At 40.1% G+C, this 20,972-nt stretch overlaps 1 protein-coding gene and 1 pseudogene across 4 annotated transcripts in view; both read left to right on the top strand.

Moving 5' to 3' along the window:
• The first annotated feature begins 1,978 nt into the window (after positions 1–1,978).
• On the top strand, positions 1,979–2,438 carry LOC139004703 (large ribosomal subunit protein eL32-like; annotated as a pseudogene).
• Positions 2,439–13,884: 11,446 nt separating this feature from the next.
• ZNF438 (zinc finger protein 438) overlaps positions 13,885–20,972 on the top strand; it is a 206,984-nt gene continuing 199,896 nt past the window's right edge. For all 4 annotated transcript variants that reach the window (XM_070428853.1, XM_070428835.1, XM_070428843.1 and 1 more), the window contains exon 1: positions 13,885–13,982. The gene's annotated coding sequence lies outside the window, so the exon portion shown is untranslated. The remainder of the gene's footprint in view (positions 13,983–20,972) is intronic.

Genomic DNA, 20,972 nt, shown 5'->3' with positions numbered 1-20,972 from the left:
ATACCTGCATTACACTATTGTTAATAATAATCTCTGTCCATCAAGGTGACAAGTGGACAGTGTTCATCTATACACATATTTATAAAAAGTTAGACTTTTATTTTGTTAACAAAAACCCATGATTTGATTAAAAAAATTAAAATCTCTGATTGTTGGTGCCATTTAAAGCATTATAATTTAGTTTTGCTTGAAGCACTGTAACTTGATTCCTTTCTGTGAAGTTATACTTTTTAATACTATCTGTGAATTAGGAAGCTTATTTACTGAGGGAATGTAGCAGAGGGATCCAAAGTAAATGTTAAAAGGCAAGGCAAATTTGGAAAAAGAAACATAGTCTTTAATTTTAAATTGGTTATAATTTTATTTTCAGATTACTTTTTCATAATTTAGAATTCATAATCTCCTTAACATTTTTTTGTAAAGAAGACAATAATTCCAACTTTTTCAATGAATGAATGCATCACTTTTTAAAATAAAAATTTTTACATAATCATTAAATACAGTGGGGCCTTGACTCCGAGACCGAGCTCGTTAAGGAGCTCGTTAAGGAGCTCGTTAACTCAAATTATCCTATCAACTCAGTGCAAAAAATCGGCGGAGAGACAGCTGATATCTCAAAAAACTCGTTAGTCAGGACACTCATAAGTCAAGGCCCCACTGTACCTGAATTTTCAGTTAAAGATACAAGGATTTTTTTTTCATTTTTACCTTGTTTTTACATAGTTACCTTAGCAAAAATAAATTATTTTGTTCTTCTTTCTCTTAGATTTTCTTGCAGAATAACTGTTCAATTTCTATAAGGATGGATTCATCTGTTTTGAAAATGCAGATTATTTTCATGCATAAGATAAATCACTGAAAGAGACAGTAAGTACTCAAAAGGTACCTGATGTTCTCCCAGAGTGAAATCCAAATCATTCTTCTCCACAGTGAATTCACGATTTCCTGCAAGGTAAGATCTCATCCTGTTAAGGACTTTATCTTCGAAGAAAAGAACAATTTCTCAAGGAAACTCCAGCATCATAATTTATAAAATCAAATTTATCAATAAGCTCAGCTCTTATTTTAAAGTAGTCATCCAAGTCTCTAGAACCTAGAGTCTAAAATATTAATGTTAAACTGTAATATTCTATAACATAAATATGTAAAAGAGAACAAATAAATGTTTAATCATTTAAAAGTTTCCATTCTCATGAATAAAATTAAAATGCCCACTAATCCTTAATTAATACATTTACAATCCTTCCTTAGTGATGAGAATTAACTTTGCAATTTAATTTGACACTTTACAGCAGCGGTTCTCAACCTGTGTGTCGCGACCCCTTTGGCGGTCGAACGACCCTTTCACAGGGGTCGCCTAAGACCATCCTGCATATCAGATATTTACATTACGATTCATAACAGTAGCAACATTACAGTTATGAAGTAGCAACGAAAATAATTTTATGGTTGGGTCACAACATGAGGAACTGTATTTAAAGGGCCAGAAGGTTGAGAACCACTGCTTTACAGTGTGAAAAAGAAAGATAAAAAAATAAACCTCTTTGGAATGGGAAGAAAATTTTCAGTCTCTCGCCAGCCACTCTCTTGTTCCCTTTCACTCTCTCTCTAAATCCCCCCACCCTCAAATCATTGGTATTTCAACCCTCCCCAGTCTACCCCAGTCCTCCCCAGTCTTCGTCTTCTTCTGTTTCTTCTCCTCCTCCTCCTCCTCCTCCTCCTCCTCCTCTTCCTCCTCCTCTTCTTCTTCTTCTTCTTCTTCTTCTTCTTCTTCTTCTTCTTCTTCTTCTTCTTCTTCTTCTTCTTCTTCTTCTTCTTCTTCTTCTTCTTCTTCTTCTTCTTCTTCTTCTTCTCCGCCTTCTTTTTAATAAACAGAACTTTTAAAACCTGAGGTTTAGATTTCATTTCATATAGAAGTGTTTGCCTGGATTTGTTGCTGATGAACATGGTAGTCAAGAATTTAAAAAGGCTAGTCTCCTCCTTCCTCGGCGCTGCCTATGGAGGTGGCAGCCATCTCCTACTCAGTACCATGGCTGCCCTCAGACCCCTCCTGAAACCCAAGATTGTCAAAAAGAGAACCAAAGAGTTTTCATCTGGCACCAGTCAGACCGATATGTCAAAATTAAGTGGAACTGGCGGAAACCCAGAGGCACTGACAATAGGGTGCCCAGAAGATTCAAGGGCCAGATCTTGATGCCCAGCATTGGCTATGGGAGCAACAAGAAAACAAAGCCTATGCTGCCCAGCAGCTTTCGGAAGTTTCTGGTTCACAAAGTCAAGGAGCTTGAAGTGCTGCTGATGTGCAACAGATCTCACTGTGCTTAGATTGCTCACAGCGTCTCTTCAAAGAACCGCAAAGCCTGGGTGGAAAGAGCAGCCCAGCTGGCCATCAGAGTCACCAATCCCAATGCAGGCTGCACAGCGAAGAAAATGAATAGACAGATTGTGTACACGTTGTATTTGTGTAAATAAACTCATAAAATTCTGCACCCCAAAAAAGAATTTAAAAAGGATTAAGAAAAAATACAAACTCTCTTTAAGATAGATAATAGTGCAGATCAGCGATTTTCAGTGGTGTGCCTCAAGAATTTTTAAAACATGTAGTACCTGATTGTTTAGTCAGAGGCAATTACCTCTTTTTCCTTAGATTATCAAATTTAAAAAAAAATGACAACATCCAATAAAACAGCAGCCATCCAGTGTGAATGCCCTGTCTTGAATCATAAATGTATAGGTCATATAAGAGAGTTGCATCTTATTGGTCATGTAACATAATAAGGTTGTGTCTGATTGGTTAACTCTTGGTACCAGAAATCCTTATATAGAAGCATAGGCACCCAATTTTTTAAAAAGTCACTTTGGAGCAAAAAGGATAGGTAATTACTATTATTATTTTTTTGTAGATCAGTCAAAATTATACCTATTTTTTGTCAGATCGGCAAAAAGTATATTTTTTGGTGTGTCACAGATTCTTAGTAATTAGTTTATGTGTATCGTGAGATAAAAAAAGTTGAAAATTGCTGGTCTAGGTATAAGATACCAGAAACCAAGTGTAGCAAAAATTTCCAAATGCCTAATACTTTTTACAATGCCCAATTTTTCTTGATATTTATTATTAATTCACTAACAGAAAATGTATTGATAATAATCTACTGAAGATAGCACAGGACTCAGGATTCAGTTTCTGTGTAGAGGAGCTTACAATTTAGTAGGAGGGTCAGATAGGTAAACTAATCTGCTTAAACATTAGACGATAAATCCTATATAATAAAGAGGTAATATGCAAATTGACCATCATGCCCTCACACAATATGGCCACCTCCATGTGGTCCAAGATGGCCACCACAAGATGGCCAGCAGGGGAGGGCAGTTAGGGATGACCAGGCCAGCAGGGGAGAGCAGTTGGAGGGGACCAGGCCTGCAGGGGAGAGTAGTTAGGGGCAACCAGGCTGGCGGGGGTGGGGGGGTCAGTTAGGCATTGATCAGGCTGGCAGGGGAGTGGCTAGGGGGTGATCAGGCTGGCAGGCAGAAGCAGTTAGGGGCAATCAGGCAGGCAGGCAGGCAGGCGGTTGGGAACCAGCAGTCCCGGATTGTGAGAGGGATGTCCCCCAAGGGGTCCCAGATTGGAGAGGGTGCAGGCTGGGCTGAGGGACACCCTCCCCCCAGTGTACAAATATTGTGCACCAGGCCTCTAGTTCTTATATAAAAGATGGCATGGTGCTGTGGAGAAAAAAATGAGACTTCCCAGAGGGGTTGACATCTGATCCAAGGCAGAACAGAAGGATGAGCAGAAGGTGAGAAGTTTATCTGAGAGAGAGAGAACCATATGGGAAATTTTGGGATACAAACATATGAAGTTGTCTGAAGGGTAGAGTCAGTGGTGACAGAGGAGTTTGAGGAGAGAGAGATGGATTGAAGCCAGACTGTGAACACCTTAATATGCCAGCTTAAGAGTTAACTCTGTAGTCTGTAGGCAAAGGATTAAGCAAAGGAATGGCATAATCAACTTTAAGAAGATCAGAGGTGCCCTAACCGGTTTGGCTCATAGATAGAGCGTTAACCTGCATACACAAGGGTCCCAGGTTCGATTCTGGTCAAGGGCATGTACCTTGGTTGTGGGCACATCCCCAGTGGGGGGTGTGCAGGAGGCAGCTGATTGATATTTCTTTCTCATTGATGTTCTGACTCTCTATCCCTCTCCCTTCCTCTCTGTAAAAAATCAATAAAATATATTTAAAAAAATAAAAATAAATAAAAAGAAGATCAGGGGTTAGACTCCCTAAGTAATAGTCCCCAAAACCCCAAGATCTGCTTGGGAAACACTGCTTGTAAGGGAGTGAAGGGAAGTTGGCTGTGATGCAGCTGTAGCAGAGGCTGCATCCCACAGGAACCTCTGTAGCAGAAATGGCCCTTCAGAGTTGTCCCACATTAAGTCCAGGTGGCCAGGCTTTCTTATGCACAGTGAGAGGGCACTAGATGTGATCACTCCCAAGGAGGAGGGGAATAGCCTTGGGCAAGGCTGATTCCTGCAAGTAAAAGCAGTTCCCAGAGAGGGACACAACTGTGAGCCATCTCCAACCCAAACATCTGGCAGCTGGAATGAGTGTCTCTGTTCTGAAGAGAACCTGAGCAGTGTTACAGAATGCACTACAGGGTTTTATGTGTTGTCATTTTTTAAAATTTTGTTCATTCATTCATTCATTCATTCACTCATTCACCTAAACTTGACCATAGTGAAGATGGTATTGAGTGAGGAGAGACTGGTTAGAATGAGATCAGATGGAATTTGTGAAAAAGGATGATATTAGAGATGATGCCAAAGGTATCATGGTAATTCATTGGGGAAAGCTATTCTTTTCACAAATGGTGCTGGGTTAGTTGGCTATCTATATGGCTGAAATAAAAAACTTCAATCCCCTTTTACACTCTACAAAAATTTAACTCAAAATGGATCATAGTCCTAAATATGAAAGCTAAAACTATAAAACTTCTAGAAGAAATCAAAAGGGCAAGCGTTGTGACCTTGGTTTAGTCCAAGCTTTCTTATATAGAACACCAGAAAATAAACAATAGAAGGGCTGAAAGATTGACTGTACCAAATGTTGGTGAGAGTGTGAAGGCACTAGAACTCACATACATTACTGATGAATATGTAAAATTGTAAAGCCACTTTGCAAAACAATTTGGCAGTTTCTTACAGAGAATATACTTACCCATGAAATTCAGCCCCATTACAAGGTATTTATCCAAGACAAATGAAAACAAAAGAGTTGTACTGAAAGGTATAGCAGTTTAATCTATGATGGAAAGAAACTGGAAATAACTCAAATATTTGTCAACAGGGGAATGGAAAAATAAATACATTAAATAAAAAATAAATATATACTACTCAGCAATAAAAACACTTGAAGTACTAATACAACAATATGAATACCTCTTAAAGACATTGTGCTACATAAAAGATGCCAGACACAAAAAACTATATTATTCTATTTACTAGGGGCCTGGTGCACAAAATTTGTGCATGAGGGGGGGTGGGTCCCTTAGCCCGACCTGCATCCTCTTCAATCTGGGAGCCCTCAGGGGATGTTCTACTGATGGCTTAGGCCTGCTCCCCGTGGTTCTCTGCTCTCTGCGGACCTGCCTGCTTGACGCCACTGCAGGCCCTGGTGTCTGCTCTCTGTGGGGGCCTTCTGGGGGACTGCTTGCCCCTCGCTCTCATGGCCAGTGACAAGCAGGGCCCTGCTGTCTGCTCGCTCACTGCGGGGCACTGCTTGCCCCTTGATGCCATGGCCAGGGGCAAGCAGGGCCCTGCTGTCTGCTCTCTGTGGGGGCCCTGCAGGGGACTGCTTGCCCCTCGCTGCCACAGCCAGTGGCAAGCAGGGCCCTCCTGTCTGCTTGCTTGCTGCAGGGGACGTTCCCACACTGCCCTCCGCCACTTGCGCGTGTGCCGGCTCAGAGCGCCTGGGTCCCGGGGATGTTCCTGCCCCACCCCCGGCTGCTAGGCGCCGGTGCGCATAGGCCTGGAGTGGCTGAGTGTCATTCCGGGACCCGGGCCACTCTGGGCCTGCGTGCAGGCCTACAGGCTCAGAGCGGCCTGGGTCCCGAGGACGCCCATCCTCGGGACCCAAGCCGCTTGGCGCTGGTGCATGTGCAAGTGGCCACCTGCCCCTGGCCGCTCGGTGCCTGCGCATGCAAATTAACCTGCCATCTTTGTCAGGTTAATTTGCATGCTCACTCTTGATTGGCTGGTGGGTATTTTTGGAGGAATGGTCAATTTGCATCTTTTTCTTTTATTAGTGTAGATATGCCTCTATTTCTATTAAGGCAAAAGAATCTACAGTATATATCATAATTGTGTGGTGGGTTATATATATTAGTAAAAACTCACTGAATTATACCTTTATTATTTCTGAATTTTATTCTATGTATGTTCACTCTTAAAAAAGTGAAATTTTAAAATAAATGAGTAGCACTTATGTGGCCACCGGGCCTGATTTTCTTCAGTTCTTATTTCTCAGAAAAGTTGTTTGTATAACTTTCAGTATTAATTCATTCAATGAGGACTGACAGTCTACCAGACTTTGTGTTTTTTATAAATGGCCCAATTTTATTTAAAGAGAGGGAAATCTAGGAATTAGACAACTCTATTTTAATGCTTTAGTTACTAGTGAATTGAATACCAAGCCCATATTCAGAAACTGGTCTACTTTAAGTGACAAGGATAATATAATCTTTTAAATAAAAAAAAGAACCTCTAAAAGTAATAAATAAAACTAAATCCAAAGCAACTTAGTATAAAATGGCATCTATTTTCCTGGATTGATGTGTGTGTATATATAAGTAAAAATGTAGTAAGTGCCTACTTACTTGAATAGATATGGCAGGAATAAAATTTTAAAGTGAAAAAAATTACTTCTGCAAATAAGAAAATACTGATAGCAAGGAAACTTTCTAGCTAGGAAAATATTTGACGTTTTTTCTCAACTGCAAGAATTAGAAAACACAAGCATCTCTCTGAGTGAAGGTCTCACCATCTATGTCTGGGGCTCCTTAGATATCATCTAAATTTCTACTGTCATTACCTCTCTACTTTGTATTCACTCTAAAGGGTAGCTTTGTAGTTATAATCAGATAATAAGTAAAACATGAGAACTTATATATGACAATAAAGTGTTATTCAAATATAAGGTATTTTCCTGTGCCACACCCACAATTTTGTTCCATGACATCTGAGTCACAAGAATTATTACATTTCTTTACTTTTTCTAAGTTAAACCCAATCTGACACAGCTTCCACACTAGAGTGGCAAAAATGCTATCTATCTATCTATCTATCTATCTATCTATCATCTATCTGTTTTCCTGGTTCCTATTCCCTTTCTTGGGGTTGTACATACACCTCTTTCCTGCAACATGGGTAAGAGCCTTCGATCTTCAATGCCTGGTGGATGCTACTCCTGGTCAACCCTGCCCATGGGCCTGTATAGTCTGTTCACAGATATGAAGCCTCATATATCTAGATAAAGTTTGGCCTCAGGATTATCTGTCCAGAATCCTAAACTGGGCTTCCAGATGTCTAGCTTTCCTGGGTACACATACTCCTTAGGGCCCTGAGTGCAAGTGAGTCACTGTTAGAACCTGCAATTGGTGAATCCACTCCTTAACAACCCCTTCCCCAACCCTGCCCCACAACTGTCAGTCCTTTTTTCACCTTTGCAGTTGTTTTCCAAGTACAGCAGGTCCTCAAATAAGGCTGTTTCATTCAAGTAGTTTTGTTCAATGTTGTTTCATTACAACATTGATGAGATACCATAGGAACTTAACTCATTTATATCAGCCTACTTTATAGTGTATAATGTATAACTTTTGTTATACATTGTTTCGCATTAAGTTTCAGAACCTATTGATGATATTCAATAAGGATTTACCACGTATTGATCCTGAACTTGAGAATTGTTTTTCATTTTAAAGTTCGTCAGGCACCTCTAATGTATAGTCAGGATTGAGAATCATTGATTTAAGAAAATCATGATGATAAAGATGTTGAGACTATATATAACATAAATACGTTATTGATTTTTTTTTTGTTAATCCTCACCAGAGGATATTTTTCTCCATTGAATTTTTAGAGAAAGTGGAAGGGAAGGAAAGAGGTAGAAAGAGAGAAGCATTGATGTGAGAGAGACACATCAATTGGTTGCCTCCCACCCACCCACATGTTTCCACCAGAGCGGGGTATCGAGCCTACAACCGAGGTATGTGCCCTTGACTGGAATCAAACCCACGACCCTTCAGTCTGAGGGCCAAGGCTCTAACCACTGAGAAAAACTGGCTAGGGTTTGTTTGTTTGTTTTTCAGAGAGAGAGAGGAAGGGAGAAGGATAGAGAGATAGAAACATCAATGAGAGAGAAACATCATTGATAGGCTGCCTCCTGCATGCCCCCTACTGGGGATAGAGCCCGAAACCTGGGCATGTGCCCTGACCAAGGAATCCAACAGGTGACCTCTTGTTTCCTGGGTCAACACTCAACCACTGAGACACACTGGCTGAGCCATAAGTACATTTTAAAATATTTAAATGATTGAAGTCTGGTATTAGTAGGTTTTAAGTGAATATAGAAGATAATTATCAGTCGTCTCTTAATTAGCTGAAGAAAGTTTCTTGGGGAAAGTGGGATTTAAGGAGTACTAGATGCAGAATATTCTGGCCTTTCTCTCTCCTGCACTCTGGGGATTGCTGGAGCTAGGCTGCCTTCTTGGACTATGAGGTGACTTTGGAAATGTAGGTCATGCATGACTAAGCAACAAGATGGAAAGAGCCTGAGTCCCTGACACCACTACGGCAAAATGGCCCTGGATCACCTACATCCAGACATTTTCAGACATAAAATAAATAAACTTCAATCTTGTTAAAGCCTGTTCCTGGGGTGTTTTTTTGTCACTTGTAACCAAATCTAATGCTAATGTCAATAGCAGTAACTACTGTATGACTGGTTAAAAGAATCTCACCAAAATAATAGAGTAATTAAATATGCTTGTTCTATATAAATTCAGAGCTTGCTTTTAGGTGTAACTTAAAAGTGACTGTGATTACCACCTGGATAAGAGTGTGTTCTTCAAATGCATCCAATACAGCAATTGCATATTTTGGGCAACACTGTGAACCCAATCTTCTATTTTGCTCTTCAACTTTTCTTAAGTATTTTTTCTTTGGTTTAAATACCAAAAAAGCAATATACCTTATAGGAAAATCCCTAATGCATAAAAACATTTCTTCTCTAGAAGACAGATATAAAAATTGTGAAAAATCTATTTGTAGAAGCAAATGTGATTATTGAAAATTATTCACATAGAGCATTACTGAATTTCTGGGCAAAGCTGTTCATTTCACAGATTTTATATCCCTTATTAAGTTAGAGACTTATATAATCAAGCAAGCCCTTCACTTCAAGATCCACCATAAACTCTAGTGCCTAAAGGGGCCAAGTTACATAGTCACATGTGGGGTTGTGAGAAAATAGGGAACATTGCCTCTGAACCAGGTAATGGTTCCTTCCAAAAAAGAATGCCTTGAGTGAATGGGGGCCAATATCATCAGAGTTTCTGATTTTTTAAAAAGAAGCCAAAATACTTGCTTTTTAAATGTGTTATCTTCTAATGGTCAATTAAAAAATTTAAAAACACAATGCACACCAAATCAAACATCTCTATGAGCTGAGTACCATTTTCAGTTTATAGTCTAAATGTAATTGGATCTGAGTTTGCAAAATCAGATTTTAAAGAATTACTTTAATTTGGCTTTAATATAACTGTTCTCATTGATTAAAAATCACCTGAACCCAACGTAAAGGAAACATAATAAATGACAATTTGTTAAATAGAGCAAATGACATGTTGGAGGACTACCATATACTTTTCAAATTAGACAGCACTTATCTGGAATGAAACGCAGAGAAGTTGTGACTTTGTTTGCCCAGGCCAACAGGCCTTGGGGATAAACAACGGTTTTTGTTGACACAGGGCTGACTTTGTCTCTGAGATTGCACCTACCTGTCACCCTGTCAGGAAGATGGCATTTCTTTTTCAACTGAATTAAAGAAATTTGTCAAATGCTTTTTATGTGCCAGAAACTGTTTTAGGAGCTAAGGACACAAAATTGAGTAAACCAGTCTCTGTTTTCAAAGAGTTCATAGTTTAGTAGGGGGACGAAAGAAGTATAAACAATTATAATAAAATATACTATTTGTTATTAAATCAGAGATGCCATCAATTAAAAGATACACCATTATTTCTTGTACCTCTAAGAAAAAAATTGTTTGAAGCTTAAATAAAGATTTCAAACAGTGCTCAGCAGTGCTTTTGATCTAAGTAAGTGCTCAAGAAAGGTTTGCTATTATTAGCAGAGGTATTAATGATAGAACTTAAACTTGAAGAAAGACTAGGTCTTTTCCAAGAGATAAGGGAGAAAACAGAATCCAAGGAGAAAGAACGGGCACAAACACCTAGAGGCCTGTTTTGGAAACATTCTTTCTGTCTGCTGTGCTGTAGTAGGTGAGGGATTTTTCCTTGGGAAATTATCTTTTTTGACACCCTCTTCTTTCTCCTAGACTTTCCTCCCTTCCCCTCCAGTCCAACACAACCACAAAGTCAGCTTAATTTTTTTTCAGATTTATACTCAAAAGCATGCACCTGGCCCTGTACTCAATTATGAACTTGGTTCCTCAGAGCAATGATGCTAGTTACTTGTCTTCCATTTCCCTCCTCACTCCCACATCTCACCCTCTTCATGTTGGGAGAAGCTTTTGTCTGACATCTTTGATTTAAGAGTATTAACTGAACCCAGTGCCTCTCAGGTTCTTTCAGGGGACTTCATGCAAATAAGGCTTCAGGTGGTCTCTCCTGATTTCCCAGAGTTCCCCAAAGGGGTAACACTATTAGGACATTTACTACAAATAACATTTGGTGAGCCTAACCCCCTTTGAGGTTTGGAGAAGTTACTGGAAGTGCACAAAAGTAGCCAGTTAATAACAGAATTGACCCTTTCAGTGTTTTGCTGCATTGTCATTCAAAATGTTTTTCCTCCTAAAAGATTTTCTTCTCAGTATTATTTCAATTAACACAATGTCCCCCCACCCCCTTTTTAGAAATTAACCAGTATTTTCAGTAAGAAACCTAGCTGGTCTTTGAATTTGAGTTCATTCATCCACTCATGCCTTCACACATATATACTGGGTACCTGCTTAGGATTGGGTACTCAGCGACGAGTAGAGGATTTAAGGTTGAACAAGATGAGCATTGTCCCTACTCTCACAGAGCGTACAGTCTAGCAGAGGCGGAAATTAAAATAATTTTCGAGGCTGAGAGAAAAGGAAAACTAGAGAAAGCTTCTCTGAGGAAGTTCCTGTGGAGTAGAGACCAAAAGGGTGGGGAGAATAAGCTGCATAACAGAATGAGGGCAGAGAAGTGATAAGACGAGATTGAAATATTTTGCAAACCATTTAACAGCCGACATGTGTATGAGTGTGCATGTATATCATTAAACATACATCCCTCTGTAGCTCTCCAATCTCTGTCCCAGGTCTTCTTTCCACCAAGCTCCCTATCTCTGCTCCTTTCTCAGAACAACCTCTTTTTACTTTTCATAATCTTGTTTTATGGATGTTTATTATATTAGGGTATTAGTACACTATTGGGTTTGCGCTGGAGACAAGAGCCTTTCTGGATATAGGAGTGACCTGGTTATTTTGTTGATTATTTGGGAAGACATGTCTTAGATCAGATCCTGGAGCTGAGAGGGATGTGAGGAGCTTGTAAGTGGAATTTGGTTTCTCTTGGTTTTGATTCTGAAAAATGAAATATGCATAGAAGTCAGGGAAGGGGAGGTAATAATAGTATTAATTTTTTTAATTGAGATCCAGCTTAGAAATATATTAATATAGCAACCTAGCCTATGCATACATTATTAAAACACTAGTTCCCCAAAATTTGTGTTTTGGAAAAAATTACCTTAATTACATGTGATACAATCTGATCTTTATATTTTGGATTCTGATTAGTGTTTCTCAGGATGGCAATCTACTAATAGGTCACCAAACCAACTTAGTCGATCATGGTGTGCACCTAAAAAACTGAAAAAGAAGCAGAATATGGAGATAGACTGGAAAATAGTGAAGATTCCTCTATATTGTGGCCTTCCCTTTGTCCCCGGGGAACACATTTTTGGTTTCTACTGGAGGCTGTGTTTCTTGGGTTTGCAAACTGTTTACCTGAATAAAGTTTCTCCTTTCACTGAACTCCAGATTGGGACTCCTGTTGCCATTGCATTGGTGACAGCAGCTTTTGATTGACAGGTATATCTAGACTCATTAAAAAAGAATTCTCATTTTTGGGATGATATACTATAAACCTGTAAATAATGTAATTAACAATTTAGAGGTTTCTTAAATTTGTTATTTTGCAAGGAAAAACATATTGTTTTTTTAAAATATATGTAGAATTTTTAAAAATTGCTAATTTTTCTAACTGCTCCACAGAACAAAGCCTTATTATAGTTAAAATTATGTAAAAACTTCACAAATTTCTTACATCAGTTGATAATAATTAAAATCTCATATGAAATTATATTAAGATACAATGTACAAATACTCTTTAAAAATGCAGAAACTTTAAAAAACTTTGATTACTTAGGTAGATCTTTTTCTAAATAATAGATGTGTTTATTTTTAACTAATGTTGAGTTAAAAAACTAACATTCTTGTCATCATTCTTCCCTATGGAGTTACTATACTGTTTTCAATGAGAGTGTAAAGGAACCATTGTTTCAGATTTTATTTACACTGGATTTGCCTGGAAAAACCCCAGGTCTCATCTACCCATTTGTCGTGATTCCAAATAAGTTTTTAAAAGTGTCCTTGCTACCTTCAACTTAGGGTCTATTTTCAAGGCCTGTTTTTCCTACTTAATTTATTTTCTCCAAGACAGACTTGTCCCAGCCACTTCTTAACACCTATTATTTTTTCTGCTTCAGAGTACTCTAAGAATCCTACAAGCTAGAAATGCTCTGTTAATACATTGTCAGTTCTTGGAGCCTGCCCTTTCCTTCTCCTGAGCCATCTTTAAACCAGGTTTCTCTGGTGGAAACGTGAGAGCAGAAATCTGGGGTTGGGCACGCGAGGTGTCGTCACACGAGTGGGAGGTGGTGGAAAGTTGACACCAGCGAAGAAGTGTACATATTTGTTTACACGGATCAACTTCTATTAAATGTAATAGAGATAAGCCCACACGGGAATCCGGTAGGAGGGGGAGAGACTAAAATGTCTCAGGGAAAGGCTAGAGACGGAAAGGAGACAGGGCGAGGGAGCTGGGCGCCCGCCCCACCCGCGAGAGGAGCCTGCAGGGCGGACTGCGGGGCGGGCCGAGTCGGGGCGGGGCCGGTTGGAGCGAAGCCCGGGGCTGGGCGGGGCCGGGGCCGGGCGGGCCCATGGAGACCTGACACCTCTCGGCGAGAACCCGCAGGCACCCGGCGGAGAGCACACGGCTGTTCCCACACGTGGAGAACTTTTAACGAACACGTGAGGAAAAGACAGCAGTGTCTGTGGAAAATCTGCCTCAACTCCGGCGTCCTGCCCAACCCCTCCCTAACAGCTGGTTTGCTGCGCTCCCGGGGGTTTTCGCCCCCTTCTACTGATGTCCCAGCTGCGGGTCACACGCTTGGAACGCAGCTCTCCGAGCGGCCCCACCCCGGGCACCCGGACGCGCGAAGCACCCCAGCGGGCGGCCTTGCAACCCGTCTGCGCCTGCGCCCGCGCCCAGAGCTCCAAGACGGGGGCGGGGCCCTGAGGAAAGGGGCGTGTCTCTCGCCGGGCGCGCTGGGGGCGGAGCCGTGGGACCCGTGTGGTCCTGTGACCTGCGAGTTGACCTTCCCGAACGCTGGGTCCCGTGACGTCACCTCGCCGTGACGCGCACGCTGTAGGAAAACTGTAAGTTTCGGAGGATTCCTGCAGCTCCCCGGGCCTGCGGGGCTCTCCCTGCTGCTCGTCTTCCTGGTGTTGGTAGTGGCTGTGGGTTGTTAGATCCTGGTGCAACCGGAGAGCCGCCGAACCTGGCTAAGGGACAGGTGCCTGCCTGGGCGGGAGCGCGCCCTCTGTGGTGGGAGGGCCAGGAGTGCCTGCGGCGAGGCTGCACTCCGCTGCACGGGGCCCCAGCCTTTTCTTCTGGTGTCTGTAGGGCTTTCAGAGCCTGGGAGCGAGGTCATCCAAGCGGGAAGGGCCAAATAGGAGAGTCCTCCTTTTTCTTCATTGTCGGAGGGACTTTGATTCCCTTCAGCCCAGGAGTTTGACATTGCTAAGTCTGGGGTAGAAGTTTCCTTCAGAGATTCCATATCCAGGCTTCCTGTGCGATCCCAGGAGTTACCAAATCGCCTAAGACAATTTGTAAAGATACCCACTCGCTGCCTCAGTTTTCTTTTTGTGTAAAATGGCGTTGAAGCAGACTCTGGCCTTCCTAGTTGTCATTCCCACAGGAATAGGAATTGTGAGAGCACATGAGGTAATACAAACATGTAACCTTGCTGGAAGAAAACTTATGAAGACAATTGGTTATTCTGAGAATGTACTGGCCAATGGCTATTTGACAAAGGTCTTGTAGATAGTGACCTTTTTTACAATTCTGCCTCCTCACCTTGCCCCCCTCGCTAATCTGATCCCAGACAACACTTGAGCCTGGGGGGTGGTCTGAACTTCATCACTGAATTTGGTGGAATACGGATCAAGAAATCACTGGTACCATTATCACAATGATCTGGACAATTACGAAGTCCCCTTTGGGTTTTTCAGAGAAAGCTTTTAGAGTGTTGAAACTAGTACTTTATGCTCAGTACAGATGTACTGTGAGTTTTAGGGGTTTTGCTGTGTAAATTTAGAATATACCATTATTATATCTGACTCCTTGAATTTTTTGGCTTGCCAAGTGTTAATACATTATTAATGAGTTTGTACCATACTCAAAAGTATGTACCATGTACACACTTCAGGAGATTGAAAGGTCACATTTCTGTAAATTCAGTTTCAAGGGTGTAATTTCCTTCCATCTTGGTTTGAGGAGGCTTAGAAAGCAGGGATCCTTATATTTGTTCTATCACTTATTAGCTCTGTGTCTAAAGACAAGTCACCCAAACTTGGAATTTTCTTTTCTAAGATGGGAGATGATGGTATATCTGCTGTTGCTTTTTCAAGGATCAAATGAGATCATGAAGTTTGTTATTGCTATTGAGAAATTTTCATTGGTCCCCAAGCTTGGAAAAGAGAAATAAGAGATGTGTGCATTCAAAGTCAGGTTCTAAGTCACAACTTGAACTAGAGCAGCAAACAAGACACAATCTCCAACCTAGTGGAGCTCATGTTCCATGGGGAAATAGGCAACAAAGAGTAAGTACATAATATTATTTCAAATAGTGACACATAAAGTGATATAAAGAAAGATAAGAGAAAAACAGACAGTGGGAAAAAGGACAGGTTATTTTAAGGTCTATCAGGGAAGGCCTTTCAAAGGAGGTGACAGCTGAGTCAATTGAAGTGGAGGAAGAGCCTGAGGTAGGAACATTTCGGGGAGGAATAATAACAGCAGTAAACACTTATGTACAGCTTATATGTGAGGCACTCTTAATTAAATTATTACAACAACCTTATGAAGTAAGTACTCATTCCCATTTTTATAGATGAGGAAACCGACACAGAAAGATTAAGAATTTGCTCAAGGTTGCACAGCTAAAATGAAATGGAGACAGTATTTGAATTTGGGCAATCTGACCTCACAGTCCATGCTCCAGCCAACAATACTGCCTCACAGTAGGAACAACAATGGAACAATGCTCAGAGGTGGAAGCAAGCCTGAGGTGCCAAGGCATTGCAAGGTAACAGTGCTGAGAAAACAACAAGGAAAGGGGCAAGTGATGGCAGATGATGTTGGAGGGCCAGGCAGACTGTGGGGGCCTTTGTAGGCTGTGATGAGGTAAAGACGTTATTCTAAGAGTGGTGGAAAACCGTTGGAAGGTTTGCATTAAAGTAATAGCATCTGATTTCTGTTTTATTAGGTAGAATATTAATTGAAGGGTCCATGGAATGGGGAGTCTTAAAAATGGGAAGATAGGAGACTATTGCTGTATCTGGTGGTGTCTTGGGCTAGGGGAGGTAGTTGGTAGAGATGGTAAGAAGTAGTCAAATTCATGATACACTTTTGAAGGTAGAGCTGCTGGTGTGGACTTACTAATGTGGGTTTCTCTAAAACTTAAAACTTTTAGGTTTTAGGCTGGAACAACTGGAAGGTAATGCTGTTTATTGAGAAGGGAGAAAGAGGTTTGAGAAGGAAATCATGATTTCTGTTTTGGACAAGTTTCAGATGCCTAGTAACACTAGTACTGGTGCTGCTAATAATAATAGTAAGCACTATGTAAGCATACACTGTTTAGTAGGCAGGGTTTTAAGCATTTTTACATATCAGTTCATTTAATTCTTATAACAGTTGTATGTCTCCATTTTACAAATGAGAAAACAGGCACAGAGAGGTTAAAAGTCACTTGCCGAGAGTCACCCAGCTTGTGAGTGATGGAGCTGGGATTCAAACCCAAGCAGTCTGTCTTCAGAGTCCATGCAGTTAATTTCTGTAACTACCTCCATGTTAATATGTTGAGTAGGCATTTGAGTATATGAATATAGAACTCAGGAGAATGATCAGGACTGAAGACACACATTTATATTCCTGAAGGGAAAGACTATGTTGTTTCTCATCTAAGTCTTGGTTGGCAATAGGCAAAAAAGAACATAGGCAAAGGGGCTGTGCTAACTGGTCACTAATTACTTGATTCTGTTCATGCAGCCAATATTCAATATTCCCCTTCCATGAGGGTGAGATACATCTCTCTTTCACTTCTCTACTTCTAATCCCTAATCCAGTGATGGGAACCTTTTGAGCTCAGCATGTCAACATTTTGAAAAACCCTAACTTAACTCTGGTGCCGTGTCACATATAGCAGATTTTTGATATTTGCAACCATAGTAAAACAAAAATTTATATTTTTGATATTTATTTTATATATTTAAATGCCATTTAACAAAGAAAAATCAACCAAAAAAATGAGTTCGCGTGTCACCTCTGACACGCGTGTCATAGGTTCGCCATCACTGCAAATCTAATGCCTGCCATGTAGACGTTAGGGATGACTTTATATGCAGGATATTTGGATAAATTTTGGAGGTTAGAGATGAATAAAACAGCATTTTTCCTGGAGGAACTTAGTATGATGAAAAACCTGTGGGAATAAAGCTAGAGTAGACTAACTGCATAAATGCATGCTGATTAGTTCATTCTGGCCTTCTGTAGCCACCTCCGCCCTATTTACTTAAGGGATGGGGCATGAAGGGTTCAAAGAAGCAAAAGAATGCCTAAGCAATTGCAGGATGAATTTGAGGCTCTCCCAGCCCTTTTCAACAAAAAAGAATTCCTCAAAATCTTGCATATATTACTGTATTTGCATTAATTTTATTTGGCAGTGATAAAACTTTTACAAAATGAAATATATTCTGATATTTGAATATCATTGTGGATTGATGAGTTTTTTCCAGTTCTATTACCTCAGTGTTGACAGGGCTCACTAGTGAAATAAGGGAGTCGGCTTGAAAAGCTGCAGCTTGCATAATAGAGGGTGATGGAGGGGCTGTGTGAAGTATTTAGTCAGGTTTCCACCAGTTTCAGTCTTTCACTCCAAAGTTCCACATAATGAAATAAGTTTGAGTTCCTCTGATGATCATCTCTTTAAATATCTTATGTGTGAACATTGTAAAATGTAGAAACTAGAACAATACACACACAAAATAAGAATCTTATTTCTGTAAATTTCTTTCAGGGTTTACTATACCTCAATTCATTTATCACAATTTTATTACTTCCTAACATGAGTATTTCAAATTTGAGCTGTTAAAAGATTAGGTAAAACTGCACTATTATAGATTTTATGGTTAAATTCAGAGTTTTTATTACAGTATATAAAATTATATTTTGTTTAGCTTTTTTGCTTCCAGTGGGAGTGTTGATCTGAATAAACAAATCTACCAGTAATTCTTTTTTAAAAAATATATATTTTATTGATTTTTTTTACAGAGAAGAAGGGAGAGGGATAGAGAGTTACAAACATCGATGAGCGAGAAACATTGATCAGCTGCCTCCTGCACACCCCCTACTGGGGATGTGCCTGCAACCAAGGTATATGCCCTTGACTGGAATCGAACCTGGGACCCTTCAGTCCGCAGGCCGACACTCTATCCACTGAGCCAAACCGGTTAGGGCAGGGGTGGCAAACTTTTTGACTAGAGGGCCACAATGAGTTCTTAAACTGGACCGGAGGGCCAGAACAAAAGCATGGATGGAGTGTTTGTGTGAACTAATATAAATTCAAAGTAAACATCATTACATTAAAGGGTACGGTCTTTTTTTTTTTTTTTAGTTTTATTCATTTCAAACGGGCCGGATTCGGCCCGCGGACCGTAGTTTGCCCACGGCTGGGTTAGGGCCACCAGTAATTCTAAACAGGAACCTTCCACAAATATATTGTAGAGATGATGTGCCATCTCATTTTGCAGTTCACAACATTTTAAATCTGCTATTGTAGCTTCCGTAAATTTAATGGAGTTGAAATGATTAGCATTTCTTTTTTTAAATATATTTTTATTGATTTCAGAGAGGAAGGGAGAGGGAGAGAGAGAGAGAAACATCAATGATGAGAGAGAATCATTCATAGGCTGCCTTCTGCACTCCCCCTACTGGGGATTGAGCCCGTAACCCAGGTATGTGCCCTTGACCATAATGGAGCCCAGACTCTTCAGTCCCCAGGCCAATGCTCTATCCACTGAGCCAAACCTGCTAGGGTTGATTAGCATTTCTTTGTACCACAATTGTATTTAGCTTCCTTAAGAATATTAGATATGGTATAAAGTAGAATTCAATCTTAAATGGCCTGTTGATTTCTCAGGCTTTGTCACTTTGTAAGTTCAGGCTCAGTGAGGGCAGATTGATGGTTATTTTGTTGTTTCAAATAGCTCCCAGCAGAGCAGGAGTGATGGTAAGCCCTCCTATTGGAAGACAACAGAAGCCACTCTTTCTAACCCTGAACCATATGAAATATAGCATCATTGAAATAGGAAAAATAACTTATAAAAATAAAAGTTCCTTTGAAAAGTCATATTACATAAACAAATTTAAAAACCACTACCTCATGTTAAGAGAACAAATGTAAATATATGGAAATTGTTTCTTAAGAAAACCATGCATCTATATCAATGATGCTATGTAGTGTCACTAAATATAATTTTTAAAATCCCACTTCTTGTGGTTTCTTTTATTGTAGCTGGGGTTCAGTAGATCTTAAATCAGAGTCAGTGTCCAGAGTTTCCTTTCCATATTGGAGCAGAGTCCAATTCAGCATCAGGCTAGCTAGTTTGTGTTCCCTGCTGCAGTCCATCAGTCCATTGCATGTGTGGACTGCAGTGCCACATGGCTATGGAGGAAATGCGGGTGAAGCCAAGAGCACAAGAGCAACAAGAGAGAGAACTCCTTTGTTTAGGAAATCATGTATTCCCAAACTTTCATGACCTTGCAGTGGCCATGCCTATTCTGGCCAACAATTTCTGTCCCTGGGTTTGACTGACAGACAAGTACCTTCCCTGTGTCACTCCAGCTTTACTGAACATGCATCAATCTTCCTTTTGTTGGATCCCTTTCCCTGTTGTTTTTTGTTGTGGTGGTTTTTTTTTTTTTTTCAGGGAATTGGCCAGTGGTTCCTTGGGGAGTGCAGAATTGCAGCTTCCTGGTGAAGCTGCCCAAATGGCATGTGTTTAATGTCTGGCCTTCCCTCTTTGCTCCTTTCCTATTATTAATAACTAGTTAAGTACAGTGGTATCAATTCCCCCTTTAGAGAACCTTAAGCCTTGCAATATTACAAGGGTAAATGGCTGAAGGTCTTTATTTTTTTGTAACTGTTTTAGGCTGTCAAAGGTTATAGACCTGTCTATTCCAAGGCTTAGAGGTACTCCCCTATCTGGTAGAGGAAGAGGGAGCAAAAGGGAAAGGATTTTGCAAAGTGTAAGTTTGATGTCTCTGGGAAGTGGAATAGTCGATGTTTAGAGGATGATGCATTGGACAAGCTGGCATTCTTGTTGTATTCTAGAAATGACTAACTTGGCAAGAAGGTTAAAAGGCATAATTCAAAGGTGAGGAGATTTATAGCAACTAAAGGACTGGTGAGAGGTCAAAACCTATGTGGTAGAGGGAAGAATTAATTTTACAGTGTTTTAGATTAGGATGGAAGAGTGGCTTCCCTCAGGTATATGTATCACATTTGTCTGTTTTTTGTTTATTTAACTTGAATTAAGCTAAGGGAAATATTCTAAGATTTCTCCCGTGAGAAATTGTGGGCCCTGTTTGTCTGAACCATTTGGGAGAAAAGGGAAAGCAGTTTTAAGTGAAGTCGATAGAGTGTCCATATTTTATTGACTCGACCGTAAGTCCAAACCATTTAGTCTTATTTTAGGACATGGTGATGCAGATGGCTTTTAAAGTGAGGCTTATATTGGTAATAATCAGATAAATAAGGACATAAGCATATATTCTATGAAAATAAAAGGAAAAACATAAAACACAAGGTTAATGCATACAGTAAATCATAAAACAGTTGAGAAGACTTTTAGATACAAGGCTTTTCTTGGAATGAAATCAAGCAATGACAATTTGATAAGATTTTTTCATATTTAAGAACATCTCTTGTGATGTTATTAGGTGTTGAGATCTGTATGGAATATATAGACACAGTTTTAAAAGCAAAACTTTGAAGCCAGTTCATTGTATTGGAGTCCAGTATTTATAATTGAGCATTGTGGTTTTTATTGACATGATTTTTTTTTCTAAGATTATCCTTATTTTTA

This window comes from Myotis yumanensis, unplaced genomic scaffold (genome assembly GCF_028538775.1).
Source record: "Myotis yumanensis isolate MYYU_CA2020_CCGP unplaced genomic scaffold, mMyoYum1.0.hap1 SCAF_1, whole genome shotgun sequence".
In the NCBI taxonomy this organism is placed as follows: Eukaryota; Metazoa; Chordata; class Mammalia; order Chiroptera; family Vespertilionidae; genus Myotis; species Myotis yumanensis.
Note: the sequence above shows the minus strand (reverse complement) of the source record. Positions and strands in the feature narration are given on the sequence as shown.